The sequence below is a fragment of the Marmota flaviventris genome, chromosome 7, assembly GCF_047511675.1.
Source record: "Marmota flaviventris isolate mMarFla1 chromosome 7, mMarFla1.hap1, whole genome shotgun sequence".
NCBI lineage: Eukaryota > Metazoa > Chordata > Mammalia > Rodentia > Sciuridae > Marmota > Marmota flaviventris.
In genome coordinates this window covers 133,612,784-133,634,373 of record NC_092504.1, presented here as the reverse complement: position 1 = coordinate 133,634,373, position 21,590 = coordinate 133,612,784, and positions in this window count along the sequence as shown.

Genomic DNA, 21,590 nt, shown 5'->3' with positions numbered 1-21,590 from the left:
GCTATGTCAGTTGCAAGCTTCAGGTCAGGCAACAATGCCCGGGAATAGAAAATTCTGGGTTTAACAATATGACCTCAAGTCTCACAAGTTTCTCTGCAATCTTCAAGTCTGTCTTCTTTTCTGCTTTCTCATGAATAACCTTTTGATGACAAAACCTATATAATAATTATGCCGAGCTAGCTCTAGGTCCAGCCTTTTCTATGTGTGTCTGTTTGTCTTTTCTCCCCTGCCCCATCGCCCCTCCAGTTTCTGAGATAATGGCCATGCTGGTTGCTGTATTTGATTGTGTTATTTGACAAATGAAAATAAAAATGTTAAAAAAGATTCTTGTGTAATTTAAGATTTCAAATTTATATATGCTAGGGGCCTAAAGAACTCACTAAAATATTAATTTTTTTTGAAAACTTTTCAAATAGCAATGCCTTTGAAGTCAGCAAACAAACCTCACATTCCTACTTAAGGAAGCAATAAGCTGAAGTGATTTTTCTCTTTGCCTTAGATGGTTTTCTGATGTGGTCTGAAACAAGACTATGTAGACTTGTTGTTTTTACCAGCTCCATATTTTCTCTTCCAGTATCTGGAGAAATGGCCTCATTGTATGTTCTTTTAATGGCTTAACAATTTATTTTTCTCCTTAGGTTTGCTTTTGTTCTGTAATTCTATTCTTTATGCTTATTCTGAATTAAAACCTAGTTTATTCTCTTAAAGGATTGAAATATGGATCATTAGCCATACCCATTATAAGCATCACAGCATTAGTATTTAATATAGTAAATATTATACAAATTTTTGATGATACACTAATCAAATTTGTCAATCAATCCTACTTACATGCAGCATTTTTATTATTTTATTAAGCGACTAGACAATATGATTTCCTCAATTATCTAAGAATCATTTTTGAAGTTTCTACTATAAATAAGTAGTCTCCAGAGACTCAAGGAGGAATAAAACAAATGTCTGTTACTTGGGGCAACTTGTTCAACACCTTATGGCAGTTCTGAACCTGTTTTCTAGTACTTTTGTTAATACAACATAACTTTGATATATATATATATATATATATATATATATATATATATATACACACACACATCACTATGTCTAATTGAGCGGATGCTAATCCATCATGTATACGCTCCTAGATATCAGTAACAATCATATTCTGAAAAGGTCCAGAGAGTTTCCTCTTCACTTAATGACTTTCCTTGAAAAGGACTAATAAAAATGACTAAATTAGTCATTTGCAAAATATTAAACACTTCAGTGCTTTCTGTGTTAAGTTAATAAGAAATATGCTTTGTAAATAGTGGGTAAAATTAATCAAAACAATTATGGACATTGTTATCTAGCGTGCTAACCCATTTATTCTGGTATATGCCATTTGATACAGTAATTTAGAATTACTCATCTTCTTATGTCCAAGCAATCTTTCTGGGCAAGATCTCCATGAATGCCAATGTCACTTTCTTGGGAGAGTGGTATTTCATCTTAGCTTTGGTCCTACTTGTGATAAAATGAAGGTAAAAGTGGTCAGGGATTAACTCTATTGTTGGAAATGCTGGGACTCCTCAGCAGGTAGGTCCCCAGGGTTTGCCTAACAACTTCTGATACAAAGGATTTTCACTTGCTCTTGGAAGCTTCTGAGTTTGCCTTTGCTATAATCCCAAAGGGCTTTGTTGCTGCAGTAAATTTAAGTGGGAAAATTTCACAGTTTTCTTCACAGGAAATCATTTGAATATATTTTAACATGTAAATAAACATATTTGACACAGGATAGAAGCCTGTTTGAAGTTTTATAGAGAATTTAACTCGTCTAGATTCCCAATTGCTGACATTTTATCAAATGTAGAACTAGATTCACATGCGTGTGACTATATCATATGTAGTATATATGTGGCTTGCTGGTGATGAAAACCACAACTGTAATGTAAATACATTATCATCATGAGTTGCTGTTCTTTTTTATAGCTTTTCCTCCCCCACCCCCCGCCCGCCCCGTCCTCTTCTTCTAGTCCAAAGATCTTTCTTCTATTTTGTTTGAATTCCACCCCCTTTCCCTTTCTCTCTTTCTCTCACTTTTAACCCTCTAATTTTGGATTCATTTTTTTGATTTGAGTACTTAACTTGAGTTTTTGAACTTGACACCTCTTTTTCCTTATGTTTAAAAAAGTGACGGGGTCAACACTGACTACCTAGGCTAGGTGATCAGGGTCAATATCAACAGTGAAATCAGGTTGATGGTGCATCTCTTGGTATCAAGTGATTAGAATGAACTGAGTTCTGTGGTCCTACTGCTGGAACCACAGAGCACCAGTCTAATTATCAGACATATCTCAGATAAAACCTATGAAAAGGCATGCTGTCAAAAACTGGCCAATACTTCTTGAAGCGCTCAGTCATCAAATACTAGGCCAGCCTCAGATGCCATTGCAAATGAGGTCAGCTCATAGAGAGAGGGCAATTAAATATAAGGTATGACCTGGATGGGATCCTGAAACAAAAGAGGAATTTCATTTAAAACTGGGAAAATCTGAATGAATTATGACTTTGGTTAATGATAATGTATCAATATTAATTCATTAATTGCAACAAATGTACCATATATCAATGTAAAGCATTAACAGATATGGTGAACAGGGTGAGGGATATGGTCATTGTCCCCCTCTTTATCTTTGTAGTATTTGTGAGTTCAAAAGTGTTCTATCATAAATGTGCATTTAAAAACACTAAGTGGGTAGAAGAATAAAGATTAATTAGTTTTATTTATTGTTTAGCATAATGATAGGATAAACAGAAGACACATCAACCTCGTGGAAAATAAAGCATGAAATCATTTGAGTGCTTATTGTTTCATTAAAATTAGCTTAGATTACTTCTTTTTATAGTTTTAAGAACTTATTTATACTCAGACTTTGGGGGATGAGAAAACACAAAGCTAATGCCTTTATAGCTATACTTGGAAAATTTGATTATATTTTTATGTGACTTGTATTGTTAACTATAAATATACTCTGACAATTTTATATCAGTACTAATATTGTGAAGATTTTTTTAAATCATATTTTCCTTCATGTACCAAATGTCACCCATACATCTCCAAACTCTTTATGTTCCTAATGGTATCATTCCATACAAAGGGGCAGTATCTTTTTATAATCACAGCTAGTGATTAGCTTTTGTTCTAAGGTAAAAGGATTATTTTCTCCTTGCAATTTCTTTACTAGAGAACTTAATGACAATGACGATGGGTACTATAAAACAAATTTTGCTTGTTTTCACATTAATATCTATTGAGAACTGTAAATTAGTAAAAACAAGATCATTTAGAGGTGATCTCTTCTGGCAGGTCACCCTGTGGGTAACTCTAAGGAACGCACCTGAACGGAGATAATAAACTGTTCATGACTTAAACATTGATAGGTCTATAAAACTCACAAAAACTCGTCACAAAATTTTTAATTAAAATGAATTTCAGTTATCAGGACCAAAAGTATATAAATTCAGAAACTTTCTGAATACATTTGTATCTTAAAAATTCTTCAGATATCTCTTCATGTTTAAGGAAAATAAAATTTAAAAGAAGCATGTATGTTGCCAAAGGGAAGAATATAGCTTCATATCCTTTCCAAAGAAATCAATGATGAAGCAAAAACAATACCTCAGAGGAGTCTGCAATAGAACCTCCTGTGATGATGAAATTTCGGCTACCTGATTGGTCTAAAGTGTGGCCATGTAGAATGTGTGACTGTTAATTAATTATTATTTAAGTAGTCACATGTAATACTGTACTGGACCAAGCGCTGAAGGTAATGGGCTGCTGTCTATATTTTATGCTCAAATATATTGAATTCTTTAAAAATAATACAAATAGATTTACATTGAAAACTATTGAAAATTACATATAATAAATACTAGAAATTTAAAACAACGCCTAGAAAGTGCTTAGTACTTACTATGCAGATATAATACATTTATTATATGCTAAAAGAACACCTAAAGAATCTTTAAATGAAAGATTTAGAAATTTTTTAAACATTTTTTTAGTTGTCAATGGAACTTTATTTTATTTATTTATATGCAGTGCTAAGAATTGAACCCAAGGTCTCACATGTACTAAGCAAGCATTCTACCACTGAGCCACAATCCTAGACTGATTTAATAATTTTATGGTATTTTTTTTCTCTTTGAACCTGTGTTTCATTACTGAAGAATAATAAAAAATTCAAAAACAATGGATTATATATTTTTACTTCAGCATTTTTATGCTCAAATATATTTTACTGTTAATAATGTAAATATATGTAAAGTGTCAATTTTTCTGTGTCCTTAAACATTTATCTCTTTATGAATTTATTACCTTCAATAGTATGACATGATTGATTATAACACAAATTTTGATAGTTATAAAACATATATAAATAAGTTAAAAATAAAACAATGTAATAATAATTCTGTTTTTTCCCTTTTTAATGTTTACCTAATAAATATATGAAATTCATTTTGTAATAAATAGTATACATACAGTATTTAGTATGAACTGTGGCAGTATTATTTAAATACTCTGTGGGTTAAATGTCAATGTTGACAGAGTAAATATATCTAAATAATAATGATGCTCAGTCAGTGGAAAACTTGTCTCTTTGGCCCTTTTGAATGTAATGTGATGAAAACCACCTGACTTGCAAACATTCATTTTTGGGAAGAAAGGGATTTGCTGAAGCACATTAAAGAACTATGATTTAGCCTTCTGCATGAATGGAGTAACACCTCATTGTATAACTTTATCTCTTCTACTTTTTTGTGGAGACAACCAAAAGGATTTCAAGTATTTAAATACCATTAATTCAAATAAATTTCAAAAGAATTTTGTTGACAAAATTATTTGATTTTACATATTATAAACATGTTTTTTTAAATCAAAACTCTCTAGTGGTACCATTTACTCATTATGTGAAAATATCCATCTTGCAAGTCAATTGGGAAAGCTAAACTTACTGTCAAGTAGGATTGGCAAATTGTATTAACTCTCTGTAAGAAAAATATCTGACTTCATTTTAATTCAAATAAAGGTTTGGAGACAAACCCTGGGATTAAGGTTTTCTCTTTCTTATTTTCACTTGAGAGAGTAAATGGATAAGGCACATATCCTTGCAATGATGAAGTCAAATAGATCAAACAAGATACCTCTCCCTTCATGACTTTATATAGCTTTTTTTTCTTTATTTCTCTCTCTCTCTCTCTCTCTCTCTCTCTCTCTCTCTCTCTCTCTCTCTGTACTAGGCATTGAACCCAGGGCTGCTTTCTCACTGAGGTACATACCCAGCCCTTTTAATTTGTCTTTTTATGTTGAGACAGAACCTCACCAAGTTGCTGAAGCTGGCCTTGAATTTGCATTCCTCCTATCTCAGCCTCCTTGGAAAGATTACAGGTGTGCACCATTCTGCCTGGGTATATAGATCTTTTGTTATTTTTATAACACTTACTCTCAGGAAAAAAATATATTATTTGTCAACAGTAGGCAGATAAATGTGGCAAGATCATTAAAAGGTGGTTACAATTCTTTCTCCATCCTGAAAAATACACGAATTCAGAATACCCTGGTGTGGGTCAGCTGAGTAAGTGTTCTCTGCCTAACTGCTTCCTAAATCAAAGCTTATATCAAACAGGAGAGCAAATATTCTTACAATGGGTTACTTACTGGATTAAGGGGTATAGTTCAACGTTAATGTTATCTCTTTGGCATCTAAATAGAAAAGCTACCAAGGTGAAATATGTATCTTTATTTTGTGTAGCAGAAGAAAGGGAAAGGGCAACTATAAAAAGGACAAAAAAAAAAAAAAAAAAAACAAAAAAAAACAGCCATAACATTTTCATTGCAGTTTGTTTTCCATCGAACCTGTTTTAAGACAGAGTTCACATGCCAGGGGCTGTCCGGAATGTGATAGCTGATACATTACAGGTGAGACATAGCCTTAAACAGAAACTCTCTCCGTCACCAGTCGCCTATTAGAAGTGGAAAAATTCTCACCATTTTTGCTGAAGCAAAGAGAAGCAGGTTGCCCAAGTTGCTTGTCTATTTTTTTTCCATTAAAAAACAAATCCATGCTTTTTATCCCCCAAAGAAAATGTAGGTGCTGAACATTTTTTCAGTAATTGGCAAAATATATGAATATTTATGATAATGTGGTATTATTGTAAAGTTTTTGCTAATTCCTATTACAAGAGGAATTAAAGGCATAATTAAAATCTGTTTCTAAGTTTCAAATGTAAATTAAAATTAGACATACACCTCATTTTATCTAAGAATAAAATTTCAGAGAAAGAATATATTTAGACATTTTTTTTCCTTTCAGTTGTAAAACTTCACATAGAAGGAAAATATGTGATGTTTGTTAAATGTATGCCTCAAGAAAGTACACTACATATAACTTCCCCTCATAATACATTTTAAGTATTCATATAACTTTTAGTTAAAATAAAAATATGTTATGGTTTAGATATGTTGTGTTCTCCAAAAGCCTATGGGTAAGACAACATAAAAAAATTTAGGGGTGAAATGATTGTGCTGAGAGTTCCAATCTAATTGGTGGATTAATCCACTGATATGGATTAAACGGGTGTTAAGTGTGTGCAGGTGGGAAGTAGCTGGATGAGGTGGGTTACTGTGGGTGTGCCTTTGGGGTGTACAACTTGTCCCTGGTGAGTCAATCTCTATGCTTCCTGGTTGCCATGTTCTGGGCTACTTTCCTTCTCTGTGCCCTTCTACCATGATGTTCTGCCTCACCTTGGGCCTAGAGCTAAGGAGTCAGCTATCAATGGACTGAGAATCTTGAACCTCTGAACCAAAATAAGCTGTTCCTCATGCACACTGTTTTATCTATTCTCTTTGTCACAGTGATGCAAAGCTGACTAAAATGAAATGTTTGTAAACTCCTCACTATGCACGCATTAAGCATTAACATTGTTCAATTTAGAATTGAAAGGTCTGTATTATCATTTGGTTTTTGGCCCATATTTTTGGGAAGTTTCAGATTATCGACATCTATACTGCCATGCAATGTAGGAAATTTCTCCTTTTTTTTTTTTTTTTTTTTTTTTACTTCATGGTACTGCAGACTATTTTCCTTTCTACTTAGAAAAAAAAAAAAAAGGAAATTACAAGCTATCACCAACCTTTCATCTAAATCTTGGACCTATTTCGTCATTGCTAAATTGCAAACTTGGTGAAAAGTTGTTCCTATCTTTTCCCATTGATTTTAAAAGTGATTGAGTTGAAGAACTGGAAGAACTGCTGTTGTAGATAATCGAATCCAACTACAGAAAATCTTGTATTTGTATTCAATTCTTCTCACTTCTTCTTCCGTAATATAATTCCTTCCTACTTAACTGTACCATAGGTTTTCGTTTTATTTAATTTGAGGGGGAAAAAAAAAGGGCCATTTTAAATTGAGGAATTTGGCCACAGTGTCTCTTTGTATTAAGCATAATCGATCTCTATAAGGGATTATCTTGATGTCAGGATGCAAATTACTGGGACTTGATTAAAATTTACCATGAAAACTAATAAGGAAATAGTGACTGCTGTGAATCATATTAAACCTGTCATTCATTCCCTATCTAGAAAGAATCTTGTACTTCTTGTAGGACAACCTCTCTAATGCTTTAAAGCAACTACTTTTACATATAATAATGTTCTCTGTTAAAACACAAATCCATTCTGAAAACACTTGGGCTCTCTTTTTATTCTAGGTTCTTCAAAGAAATGAAGCAATAGGATGTGTGTGTGTGTGTGTGTGTGTGTGTGTGTGTGTGTAGTGAGAGAGACACAGAAACAGAGGTTAGTTTAGTTTAATGGATGGGCTCACACAATTGAGGAGTCTGGTATGTCCCGATCTGCCTGACTGGAAGCAGACTGCAGGTAGCCTTCCCTCTTCACTGGGGACTTTAGAGTTTTCCTTTATCCCTTGGATTTTTTGTGGGAAGCCCATCCACATAATGAAGGACAATCTGCTCTACTCAAAAATTTATGCATTTAAAAGTTATTCACATTATAAACATTTCACACAGCCAACATAATGGTGCATACCTGTAATCCAGTGACTTTGAAAGCTGAGGCAGCAGGATTGCAAGTTCAAGGTCAGCCTCAGCCAATTAGTGAGACCTTGTCTCAAAATAAGAATACATAAATAAAATGAATAAAGTGGACTGTGGATGTAGCTCAGTGGTAAAGTGCCCTGCCTCTGAGTTCAACCCTAGGAACCCCCCCCCCCCCCAATTTTTTTTTCAGAGAAATATTTACAAGAGTGACCAAATATCTGGGTAGCATCAAATTACATATCTAAGGTTTCATCCTTATTGTCTTGTTCTATCATGATTTTAGAACTTTAAATTAGAAAACACAGTAGATGCAGTGTCAGGAACACATCCAAAATTGTATACAGGCACTACATAGCACCTACATGGGTGCTACATAGTTGGATGCCTTTTCTCCTTAATAATGAGGACAATAAGTTTAAAAATTTCAGGCCATATCTTTCTGGTCTCTCTATTAGCCATGTAGAGGGAAAAAAGTGAATCCTTCATAGCATAAATCAACTTTGGTAACTCTGAAGAAACAGACAAGGAAAGGGCTTCCTCTTAGTAGGATTTTCACTCTTAGGCTGAGAAGCCCCAGAAAAGTGACCAAAAGGCTGTGTCTAGGCTCTGACATAAGCAAGGAAGAGCTACCACCTTTGGAGTAGTTGCAGCTCTATTAAGGAGAGTGACTGATCCAGCTGCCCTGCACTGTTTACTGGTTGGCTTACCAAGTCACTTGGTAGCTTCTCCATCCCTAGGTTGACCTGGATAAGTTGTCTCATGAAGAACTGATTACTATTGTATTTCACCTGTGTTTTTCCCTGTAGCGATTCATTCACTGTCCATTCAAGGAGGGATGACAGTGTCACTTTCCCTTTCTTTTCTGACTTGAGGGCTCCCTGTGTTGCTCAGATGACCACTTTTATGTCAGTGCCTGAGAGAGCAGTGTACCTCTGAGAGTCAGTAAGCAACAGCTCCAGGGCCAAAGAAGAAAAACAATGTGATACGATAGTGTGCTTCCTCGTTGTAACCCTGTCCTCAGATTACTTACAGTCCTGTCGCCCAGTTATTTTCTAATTATACTCTCTATTTCTCTCTTTTTGCTTTGTACAAGGGATTGTACCTAGGGCCCTTAACCACTGAGCCACATGCCCAGATCTTTTTCTATTTTATTTCATACAGGGTCTCACTAAATTGCTTAGGGACTCACTAAATTGCTGAGGCTGGCTGTGAAGTTGTGATCCTCCTGCATCAGCCTCCTGAGTTGCTGGGATTAGAGGCATGTGCCACCATGTCTGGCTCTAATTATTCTCTTTCTAGAAGATTCCACTAGACCCATAATTAATCACTTTTTTATGAGCTGTTCTCTTCTCAATAGAGAACAGAAAAAAACAAACAAACAAACATAATTTGTAGGTATCTATGGAGCTATGCTAAACCAACGGTAATATTTAGTACACTTCATTTCAATAATCTCTGCAATTAACCATGAAATGTTTCTCCTGAATTTTGATTGTTCTGTTTTCACCTTGTTACAATGTGCTAAAGGTTACACCATTTTAACATGCCTCTAAATTTCTTCAATCAGAAGGCAGAAATGTACTCAACCATGGGCAGTAGTTCCTACCTGTATTTCATATAGAGGAGAAGGCAAACCTTAGCTTACACAGAGTTGATTGGAAATACACATTTGTAAGTGTTGTATTTGGAAATATTCATACTTGTGATTATTTGTTGCATTTCCAGAACGAGTTGAAAAATCACTTCATCTTTTCTGTACATTCTGCACTCATTTTCTGAGCCTTTATAGATCCATCTAAACTATCATCAACTTCAAAATGTCAGCATGACAAGTACCACTGCCCTTTCTTACCATCTTTACTAGAAGTTATTGTCTTTTGGTAGATAAAACTAATTCTCAAATTATTTAATATTTTATTTTTGATGTGTTCTATGATGATCCTTATACACTTTTTATTATTTTAGTCTGTTTTTTAATGTTTTTAACTTTAAATTACTTTCTATCTTTTATCTTTGCATTACTTTCTTTCACTGGTTTCCACTTCTTCTCATTTCATTTCTTTCCACTTTTTCTCATTTCACTATAATATGCAATCGAATTTTGAAATTTCTCATGTCTGTTCTCATTTCCTTACTTTTATTCCACACATGAGGAAAGCTGACTTGTTTTTCTTCATAAAACCCTTCTATGGTCATGGGAAAGGGCCAGAGAGCTGGCTGCACTTTGTGCTCTATCTTCTAGGAGGATGATTCTGGAAGAGAGCAACACAGCCTGAAATTTTTGAATTGACTCCATGAGGAAAGAAACAGTAGGTAACAAGTCGAAGATATGGTCTGCACTTGAATACTCGAGAGTGTTGGGTGCCTTGTTAGGATACAGTGAAGGATTAGCTGTCCTGTTCAAATTATATTCAAATGCATTCACTGATACATAGGCCATCAAACATAATTATCCAGTACTACTCAATGGTTTCCCTCCCATCTTCTGAGTTAGCAATTCCATTATATAAGTATGGTTTCCTCATCCAGAGTACTAAAAGAATATTTCCCACCTCTTCTGTGCTCTTCAATTTAAGATAGCACTCAAATCCTATTTTATGTGTGCACTCTGCTAGTGAATAGAGACTGTGGCATCTCCCCTCAGCAGACCTGGCAGCTGTGTCCAGGTTCAGGGACAAAGCAATGGTATGTGTCATGCATTAGTGAAGGAATAGGGGCACATAACCTGTGCTGACACTTTAATAATACTTGGTTTAAGGATAGAATTTCAATCTACTATTTCATTTGTGATTCACAATAATATTTAGGAAATTGCTTTGCATTACTTTGTAAATGAAAGAGTACTTAGAAACTAAGAAGAACTGAGAGAAAAATGAATTGTTTTTCACAAAATGTAATAGGCAAGAAAATGTATTTTATCTATAAAACAAAATACATTTTTAATTTTAATGGCATTATTTCAAAGAAAGGTTACAACTTAATTAAACTGAAGTGATCTAGTTCTGATTATACACAACTAAAAATCAACATAGCATCTATTTATATCATATTTCTGTTGATAAACAACTAATTTTTAAAACCTTCTGTATAGATGTGCGAGTGTATCATTATGTGTAGTCTGTGTATAGTTTGCAACTATTATCTAAAATCTTTTAAGATTTTGTTAAAATTTTATTTGAATGTCATCCTCTTGAATATTTACAAAAAGTAAGTGCCTTTCATAAAAAAAAAAAAAGAATAATGAAGAATTTTCTAAGATTCTTTTATGTATCTTTACACTCTAAAGTTCATTTGTGGAGGAAATTTGAGTTTTTATGCTTCTAATGTTGTGTAACAAATCGCACTGCATATGCCTTTCAGTGTACTCATTTATAAAGGAGCTGATTTGATACTCATATCGAATGGAAGCAGGCCAGTGTTTCAATATAGGAAACAATGCAATTCTAAACATAGCTCAGTGAGATTTCTATATTGAAAAGCCGCTGTTGTCCTTTAGCAAACCACTGAAGTGAATTTAGTGGCTGGGAAAACTGCCAGACAAACAGAAATACAAACCAAACTCTTTTAAACCATAGAATTACAACATCAAAGTAAGCATAATTACCACTCCTCATATCCTGTTCTACTGGCCTCTTCAGCTCCGCCCTGACAGGCTCCAAGTTTTTAAAGTGACAAAATCAGGCTGGATTTTGCTCAAAAATTCTAATACAGTTATTTTTCTCTACATCATAGTACACTTTAAACATAAAAATAATACTTCTGCAATTATCAACATATATGCTCATAGGCATAAATAACAGTTTCAAATTAAAAATTAACAAGTATTAGTCTACTTATTGCTGAAAACCTACAGGTCTTGAAATTAAAACTGAAATAATAAGAGGGGACCATTCTGCACCAATAGTTTTAGCATAGATATGAATATAGAAATATTTAAGAAGACATCATATATGATATGTTAGACAAGAGGATGATGGTTCTCTGTTTTGTGTTTTAATGTAGTACTTGGGATTGAACCCTAGGGTCTATTTTAATTTAACTGGAATAAAAATATTAAAAATATTAAAGTCTACTAAATAATTAGTAGGTGTTTGGTTCATGTTATAAACAATAAAATCAATAATTTTCAAATTAAAAACATGTAAAATAGATTTCATACTTGATCCATTTATAATGATGCTTGTTTCTCTTGTATATTATTTTTCTATCTACATGTATGTAATTTGCAACAAGTATAAAATACACAGGGTCTATAGAAGATGAATAATAACTACTGGCTAAAACAATAAATGCTTTTCTTAAAGAGATGAGTTGGGCTATTTGATTTTATAAAGATATTAACTATCCTTATAACATTCCTGCATTATGTGATCAAAATCAATCAGATTCCTCAGCTTTTGAGAGGAGATTTAAATAAGTGTATATCATAATTTAGTATTTGTATAAAATATTTATTTGTGATTTAAAAAATAAATATTTAATTGATTTTTTATATATGACAGTGGAATGCATTACAATTCATATTACACATATAGAGCACAAGTTTCATATCTCTGGTTGTATATAAAGTATATTCACACCAATTTGTGACTTCATACGTGTACTTTGGATAATGGTGTTCATCATATACCACCATCATTTCTAAACCCCTGCCCCCTCCCTTCCCCTCCCAAGACCTCCCTTTCCCGCCTACTCCTCTGCCCTATCTAGAGCTCATCTATTCCTCCCATTCTCCCCCTCCCTACCCCACTATGAATCAGCCTCCTTATATCAGAGAAAACATTCAGCATCTGGTTATTTGGGATTGGCTAACTTCACTTAGCATTACCTTCTCTAATTCCATCCATTTACCTGCAAAGGCCATGATTTTATTCTCTTTTATTGCTGAGTAATATTCCATTATGTATATATGCCACATTTTTTTTTCCATTCATCTACTGAAAGGAATCTAGGTTGGTTCCAGTTTAGCTATTGTGAATTGTGCTGCTATAAACATTGATCTCACTTCTGTCAGAATGGCAGCTATTATGAAGACAAACAACAATAACTGTTGGTGAGGATGTGGGGAAAAAGGTACATTCATACATTGCTGGTGGAACTGCAAATTGGTGCAGCCAATGTGGAAAGCAGTATGGAGATTCCTTGGAAAACTGGGAATGGAACCACGATTTGGCCCAGCTATCCCTCTCCTCAATCCATATCCAAAGGATTTAAAAGCAGCATACTACAATATAATTATTGATAGAAAAATATCTAAATGTTCTGTGCTAAAAATGTAGCACTTATTTTCTATAAGTAGCAGGTTTTACTATTTAATTTTGAGTTATTTACTTTTTGTTTATCTTTATATTTTAAAATATTTCTTATAAATAAAACAGAAAAATAATCAATATAAAAACAAAATACTTTTAAACTTTAAATATATAAAGTTGAATTCAGTGTATATTTGTGTGTGTGTTGTGAGTATCTATTTGTATTTCTGAAGTCAAAAGAAATAGAAAAACAGTCCTTTAAGAATTCATACATGTTGAATTATGAGACTTTAAGAGAATAAAAATATTCTGCTTAATATTTTTTTAATAAAGGGTCAGTAAAATTTTTGCATGCTATTTTTGCTAGTCTTTATAAGTTCCCCCTCTCTATTGTCTTTGGGAATAGATAAAAGTATTACAATCCATACTGAAATGCAAACTGGACAAAGGGGAAACATTCTTTTCAATTCTTTATATAAAAAAATCCCCATTCTATATTTGTTATCCTTTCTTTGCACATTTGGTTTCTTCTTAGTGTCTTAACTTTTTTTCAATTAAAATTTTTAGAAGGCAATTTTTATCTGTAGTCATATATGAAGTATATTTTAAATTATATTAAAATTTTTAATCAAATAGTAATAGATTTCCAAAAAAATAGTGAATCAAGTGAGTATTCAATTTAAATTTATTTTTATTTAGACAATGATGTGATTTTCCTTATGTAAATTATATTCTCTACTGGCCAAAAAGATACTAAAATATTCACATCATTGTCTATAAATACAAATTGCTGTACCTTGAACTGGAGAAATTATTTTCTTTTTGTCCTGAGCATTGAAACCAGGGATGCTTTACCAACACTACGTCCCCAGTCTATTTTTTTTTTTAAATTGAGATTAGATATTGCTAAGTTACTGAGGCTGACCTTGGATTTATGATCCTCATGCTTTAACTTATAGAGTTTATGGAGAAATTAACTTTTACTCTAAATCCTTTTTCAGAAAATTTCTCAGGTATAGTATAATGAAACCCTTTCTAATATAACATTAGCATTCAGTATACGACTCTATTTTGTAGGTTTATCTTAGCTTTTATATTGAAAGTCATTTTACCTTGCTGTAATGCAAAATGTATTCCAAAGAAGCCATGTTATACTTCATAGGTATTTCATTACTGATGTATTCAGGATGCCTTTATTTTTTCATTCCATTTTGCTATGACATACTTTAATTCTATTTCCCTTCAAACTCTCATTGTACAAATGATTCTGTCAACATTTTTTGCTGTTGTTATTTTTTGTTTTATCAAAAGCATGATAATTGTTAGCAGACTACACCTGCACAACATTCCATTGGGGTCTAAGGACTATTATTCACAGAAGAAAATTAGAAAGAGCAGACCCAATATAAGTTCTTTGATCTCTACCTATTTGCCTAAAAGCTGGACATAAGTTTGTAAATATGTCCATCCCCCCCATCTCTCTGGAAGGACAAAGATCAATCACTGAAGAAAACTCTAGATCTTATTATCTAGAGAGAGCAGGGAAGAACCTGTGTAATAATGATGTTACTGGCCCTTAGCTTCCCTTAGTTTCTCTATACATTTGCCTTTTCATAATTTGCTACTTCAAGAAATTCAAAGTCCCATTCCCTTTTTTGTCACTTCTTTAATAATTAATGTTCCCTTACTAAGATGCCCAAGTTCTAGCCAACACTTTGAATTGCTCACTTCTGGGTATTCCCATAAACTTTAGGAATGAACTTCTGTTTATCATTTGATAATCTGTTGCTTTTTCAATTCCAAGTGTAGGTCCCTAGGCAGAGAACCTGAGAGGGTTGTAGGAAGAATAGTTTTTCTACCCTAGTGTGAAAACCAATGTATTGCTTTCCTCCTAGTAGCTCCTTATTCTAACCTCTGATTGATCAGTTGTTCCAAAACCTATAAAATAAAATTTGTACAAAATGTCATCGAAGAGGTAGGCACGGTAGCACATGCCTGTAATCCCAGTGGCTCTGGAGGCTGAAACAGGAGGATCACGGGTTCAAAGCCAGCCACAACAAGGGCAAGACGATAAGCAACACAGTGAGACCCTGTCTCTAAATAAAACACAAAATAGGGCTGGGGATGTGGCTCATTGGTTCAGTGCCCCTGAGTTTAGTCCCCAGTATCCCCCACAAACAAATCAATGGAGATCTGTGTTACTACTAAACTCTCAGAATACTACTGGCTATATGAAAAATCATTGTTTTTTAAATAATAGTAATAACAATTGAGATCACTATATTATTTATTATTGCTGTAAGAATTACAGAATTTTGAGACATTATCTTATTTAGTCATGATAATAAGCATGTGTGGTGTTTTCCCTACTAGCTCAGTTAAGAAAATAAGTTTAGACTGATTCAATGTTGTTATTGGATCACAAAATGAGTATTAGCTCAGTTACCACTTAGAATTAAGAAATTTAGAACCTCTTCCTTTTTGGTCTCCTTCTAAAATATTTGAGGAAAAAAATAATGAGTTTGTATTTATTCACATGTATCATTCTTTTTGAATACTCATAAATCATGGGTTGTCCAATTTCATTTTACAAAACACAGTGTTATTTAAAAAGGGATCTTACTTTGACTCTCACATAGTGTTTACATTCTGCCACATCATTTTGTGCTCCTAATAATCCCTTAGGCTAGTCACTGTTCTCTGAGGTTTCTTCCAGTGAGGCAATTTATTCAAGGTCATTACACTGAAGAATTACAAAAGAAGGGTTCAAGTTCAAGCTGCCTCACACTCAAGGCTTTGTGCTCTTCCCTGGTAACATTATTCTACATAGCAGACTCTACCCCTGGGTTTTTTACATTAAGTTTCACAGTAATAATTTATTTTCCTGTTAATCTCAGGAATTATGCTAAAATATGTAACCTAGTGTTAGGACAATTAATTAAGAAAACTGCATATTTTGCCTATTATAGGATGTGTTTGTGTTATCACTTCACGTAAGTTATCTGCTTAATACATTTATTGGAAGAGTTTGTTTTTTCTCCTTCAAGTTCCTAGACTGTGATGAGCTCTTCTTAAATCAATAGCTAACTCTCTTAAGGAAAGTATATGTGTTAAATTCTTAGCTACAGTAAATCAAGATGGATGAATCTTTGCTGAATGGATTTGGAGTAAATGCACTTATACATTGTCACTTAAAATGTTTTAATAATGTGAACACATGATGATTTATGTAGTTATTGTTTCCTTCTCTGATTTTTATTACTGAAGGAGTTCAATTCGATTCAGATTGTCATAGTGCAACTTCTCAATAGCATGCTTTTTAAAAGAAAAAAAACCCCACGTTTTACAAAGCACTCATTGGTACAGAAGGACAAATTGAAAATTTCTCTGATCAGAATTAATTCCATTCCATAACAGCCAGTTTGTAACCAGAACAATAAATAACTTCTTGCACTAAGTTTAGATGAAGCATAATGTGTCAGATTAAAAACTACATTTAAGATAGCTTTTTGGAAAGCTGTATTTCCTTGCAAAATAATTTAGCTAGGACTTGTGAAGCAATTATTTCATTAAAGGCTGGCATTTATCAACTTAAACAAGACATTTCTGTTCACTTCAAATAAGAAACAGATGAGATCCAACCTACTGGATTCTCCAAGTATTTCAATGTAGATAATTTTAAAAATGTGGTGACACAGATAAAAACAGACCATGTCAAACATATCTTTAAAAAGGTCTTTAGGAGCTATGCACTACCTACTTCCCTTTGCAAGAAAAAAAATATTTCAAAATTTGAGTTATGCACAAATATATAAGATTGACAGTTATCTGTAGAGAACTCACCGTCAATCAAATGAAAGTTAACAATTTAATTCCTATGTCCTTTCAGATGACTCACTTTTAGAAAAAGGAAGAGTTAACAAGAAACAAAATAGACATTTTAACTAAATATCACAGATTTCTTTAACATAGAATGCTTATTAATCATTTCACATGACCAATTTCTTCAGTGCTATTGTGTTACTATTTATTGGAGAAAGTTGACATACAAATATTGAACATATATTTAAGTGCTGAAGCCTATAGAATTATTTAGTGTTTGATGTACTAAAATACAATAAGTGTATCTAAATTTCTGATCATGTGATTTCTTATAAAACTTACTAATAATAGGAACAGTAATAAAATATAAAATAAGTTACACTTTATATGTTGTTTTAAATTATAAAAACAATAATTAATTTATAATTTACAATGTACACATAGAATCAATAATTTCTAAACTTGTCTTTCAGGTGACTTTTATTCTGACTGTAGAAATAAGTGAATATTTGTAGATATAATTCCTGATCTAAGTGAAATATTGTAAATTATGCAGATCAGGTTATAGAAATTTTATCTGGAAAAGCAACATAAAAAAATAAGTAAATAAATAAACATTTACATCTTAGGAAAAAAATTTATGTAGGGAGTAAGGAATGACATGTGATAGAGACCAATGCAGTATAAAAAGTTAGTGTTAATGAGTGATCAAACAAGACCTGTCTAACGAGGTGATAATGGAAGTGAGAATCAAGAGAGGAAATTAGCCAGCTCTCAAAAGGAGAAAAACAAAGTTAATCATAGGAAAATGAACAAGAACACGGATTTGGATGGGACCACAGCTTGTGTGCTCTGGGTAAATGAAGGAGTCCAGCAAGGCCAGAGTGCCCTGTGTAAGGGACAGTGGTACCAACCCATGGAGAGGTGACCAGGGGCCTGACAATCCTGGGTCTTACAGGCCTTGATGGGCCTCCTGGACCGTATTGTTTCCTCCTCACCTTAACTCTGAGATACAGCACCAATGCAAAGATGTCTACATAATATTGGGAAGAACTTATTTCTGTCTAAAAAATTCTACTCAAGCTGATCGCGTGTAATCCCAGCAACTTGGAAGGCTGAGGCAGAAGATCTCAAGTGCCAGGCTAGCTTCAGCAATTTAGGGGAGCCTCAGCAATTTAGTGAGACCCTAAAACTTAGCAAGAACCTGTCTCAAAGTAAAGTAAATAAAAAATAAAAATAAATGGACTGGAGATGTAGCTAATTGGTGACGTGCCCTTGGAGTCAGTCTCCAGTACAAAAAAGAAAGAAAAGAGAAGAAATTCTACACAAAATATAAAGGTGATATTTCTACATCCACACTAAGTACCAGAAATAAACATACTACCAGGAAAACAAGTATCTCAAGCTTTAACCAAACACGTTAGGATGCAATCAATCAACTTCTAATGTGATAATACAATTAAATGCCTGCATAAGGGCTATTCATGGATCTACTTTCTCAAAGAATCACTGAAATAATAACATGCCAAGGCCTGAATAGCACAGAGTGGCATGTTAAAGGAGGCACATTTCAAGGAGGACAAATGTGGGAAAGGGTGTGTTCTACCCTGGTAAGAGGTTTGCTTTCATGTTTAATGTATGGTGCAGAAAAGGTTATCTAAAGAAAACACATTGCGAAGTAGTAAAGAATTAAAAACAAAACAAGTATTGGTAGTATTTTTTTAACTATGTTATTTTCAAATGACTGAAGTTCTCGTTCTGTAGGATCTATATTGGTGACCAGTGAGTGAAGTTAAATAGAAAAGAAAATCCCAAATACAGTTACTTCAGTAACGATGTGTTTTTCTCATGTAGAATTGGTCCAAAGAAATGTAGTCCAGGAATAGAGCAACAGCTCTACTAGTATTTTGTCTACCACAATAAAACAACAATATAAGCTCCAAAATATACTATTTGAGACAATTACAAAAGTCCATAAAGAAGCAACTCTTATAATAATTTTTTCTTAATAATTCTGAAGTGACCTTTGTGCTAAGATCAAATTTAAAATAGAAATATATGTCATATAAATATATTAATTATATATATTAACAAATGAAAATGAGACACTACAGAAAAGCCTTATTTTTGAGCTACTTTATGCAAAATTACACTTCTTAGTTATAATGTAGACTAATTATTTTTTGAAATTTTTAGCAGCTATCAGAAATTCAATGTAAACTATGTCAAAATAGATCATCGCTCCCTTATTATCATGTCTCCCTAAAGATATGTTTTTTTTTTTCTAGACCATTTTGTGAGTTTAAAGTTTCTGTTAATAGACATTTCAAAAATTTATGGAAAACTAGGTATTTTTCCCAATTGCTAAGCAATAAAGTGTGAAAACCATTACAATCTGCAAAATAAATTCTATTTGAAATATAAATAAAACTTATTGCAAGACACACTATAGAAGCCCAGTGTTGCTTTTGTCCTGAATGTAGTCAGGGAATGTAGAATTCCCTTTTGGTTGGAAAGTGGTATATATATATAACAAATAACTTACAGAAACAATAAAAAATAACTTAAATATCAATTATTTACTTTGAAAAGGAAAAAAAAGAAAAATGAATAACATTAAACTTCTGAATATAGATCATTTTCTATAATTTGACAAGTTCTGTTTTGCACATTAAATGTACCTTCAAATGACACCAAGGCAGCATAAAATGCTGACCCCTGAACATGCCATTTCCAAGCTTCAGGGTGGAAAAGACTCTTCAGGTGGAAAAATGGGGGAAATCAAAATGGCTGTGGGAATTTCAAGCAGAATAATGCACTTTATTTTTTTAATCTACTTGTAACATATGGTTTTAGCAACATAGAATCTTTTGAATGGAATGTCTCAAATTTTCTAGCACTTGATTTAATACTAGAATGTAGATATTTTGATCTTTAACTTTTCTGTCTTCATTTGAATTAGCTGAAAGTGCACCTTAAATGCATTTATTTCTATGCCAATAATATTATATCAGTCCCCATTTTTCTTCATCTACTGACATGTTTTCACTGCCTTGATCTTCCCAGAACTCACGTCAATTCTCTGAAGATGTGCCCTGGGTCTCCCACAGAGCCCAGTGTGTCCTTTCATCTTCAAGTTCTTCATGTTAAAAAATGGAGCAAAAACACTGTATTCTCATTTTAAATTAAAAAAGAAAAAAGAACAACAACGAATTATTACTCCCCTTTAGGAGCTTCTGCCTCCTGTTATCTCTGATTTCTTATTAGGAATATTGATGATAGGCTTCTTAACTTTTCCTTTTAGTTTTTCAGCTTCCTGCCAGGCTGAAGGTGGTGGAGAGAGAACTTTTGCATACTCCCTGTGTACACAGCCCTCCTTCCCTGATGGTAGAATTTTTTTTTCTATTGTACTAAATAAATTGATTGCCTGATCCACATTGAAAAGAGTGGTGGTGGACAATTTTTGTTGAAGGTATTGAAAGTTGTAAAATTTTAGTTAAATTTTATAATTTTTCTCTTGCTCTGTATTTGTTTTTCTTTGGGGAATAAGCATAATTTTCTCTCTATTTTCATACAACTCTCACTTCTTTATTGTTTTTCACTCTTCATTTCATTGCCTCCCACTTCTAAACTTTTAGAAGAAGAAGCACAAATATGTATCAAATGTAACTGCTGTATAAGATCTTGAGAATAATGCCAGTTTCAATATTCATTATATCACTGGAGTAAAACTAAAAACAAGAATTATCACCTCCAATTAAAAATTCACATGTACCTAAACTTTTACCTGATGGTATACACTTATACATTTATGCACAGAAGGCTAAGTTAAAAATATGCAATGATTTTAATGATCCCAATAAACTTATTGGTAACTTTAAAACATTGGTAGTTAACAATGCATTTAACTCACCTAATATACTTAACATCATAGTTTAGCAACATGGTACACTGTGACATGGACTTGTAACTCTGTGGCCCACTAGGAGCTGCAGTTCACATCACTGCCCAGATTTGTAAGAGAGTACCTTACTGAATATTGCTACTCTGGGAAAAGTTCAAATGTGTATCTATCACACCATCATAAAGTTAAGAAATTATAGTTAAACCATCATCAACTGTTGGCATGGTACTATTAAATACTTGGTCAGTTACTTAAACTCATTTTCCTTTAGCATCTTAATGTAGAAAATGGGGGGCGGGGAACAATGATAATTCCCACATTTAGTTGAAACGCAAAATAACTGAGCTAATCACCCTGGAGGAATTCATTAAGTGGCCATCATTGCAACTTAATTAATATTATTGTCAGAATAAATATTTCAAACTTTGAAATCTTAAATTATTCAAAAGGCTTAGAAAAATACCTGACACTTAGTGAACAGTCAACTGAGTCTGGCTGTCTATTAGTGATAG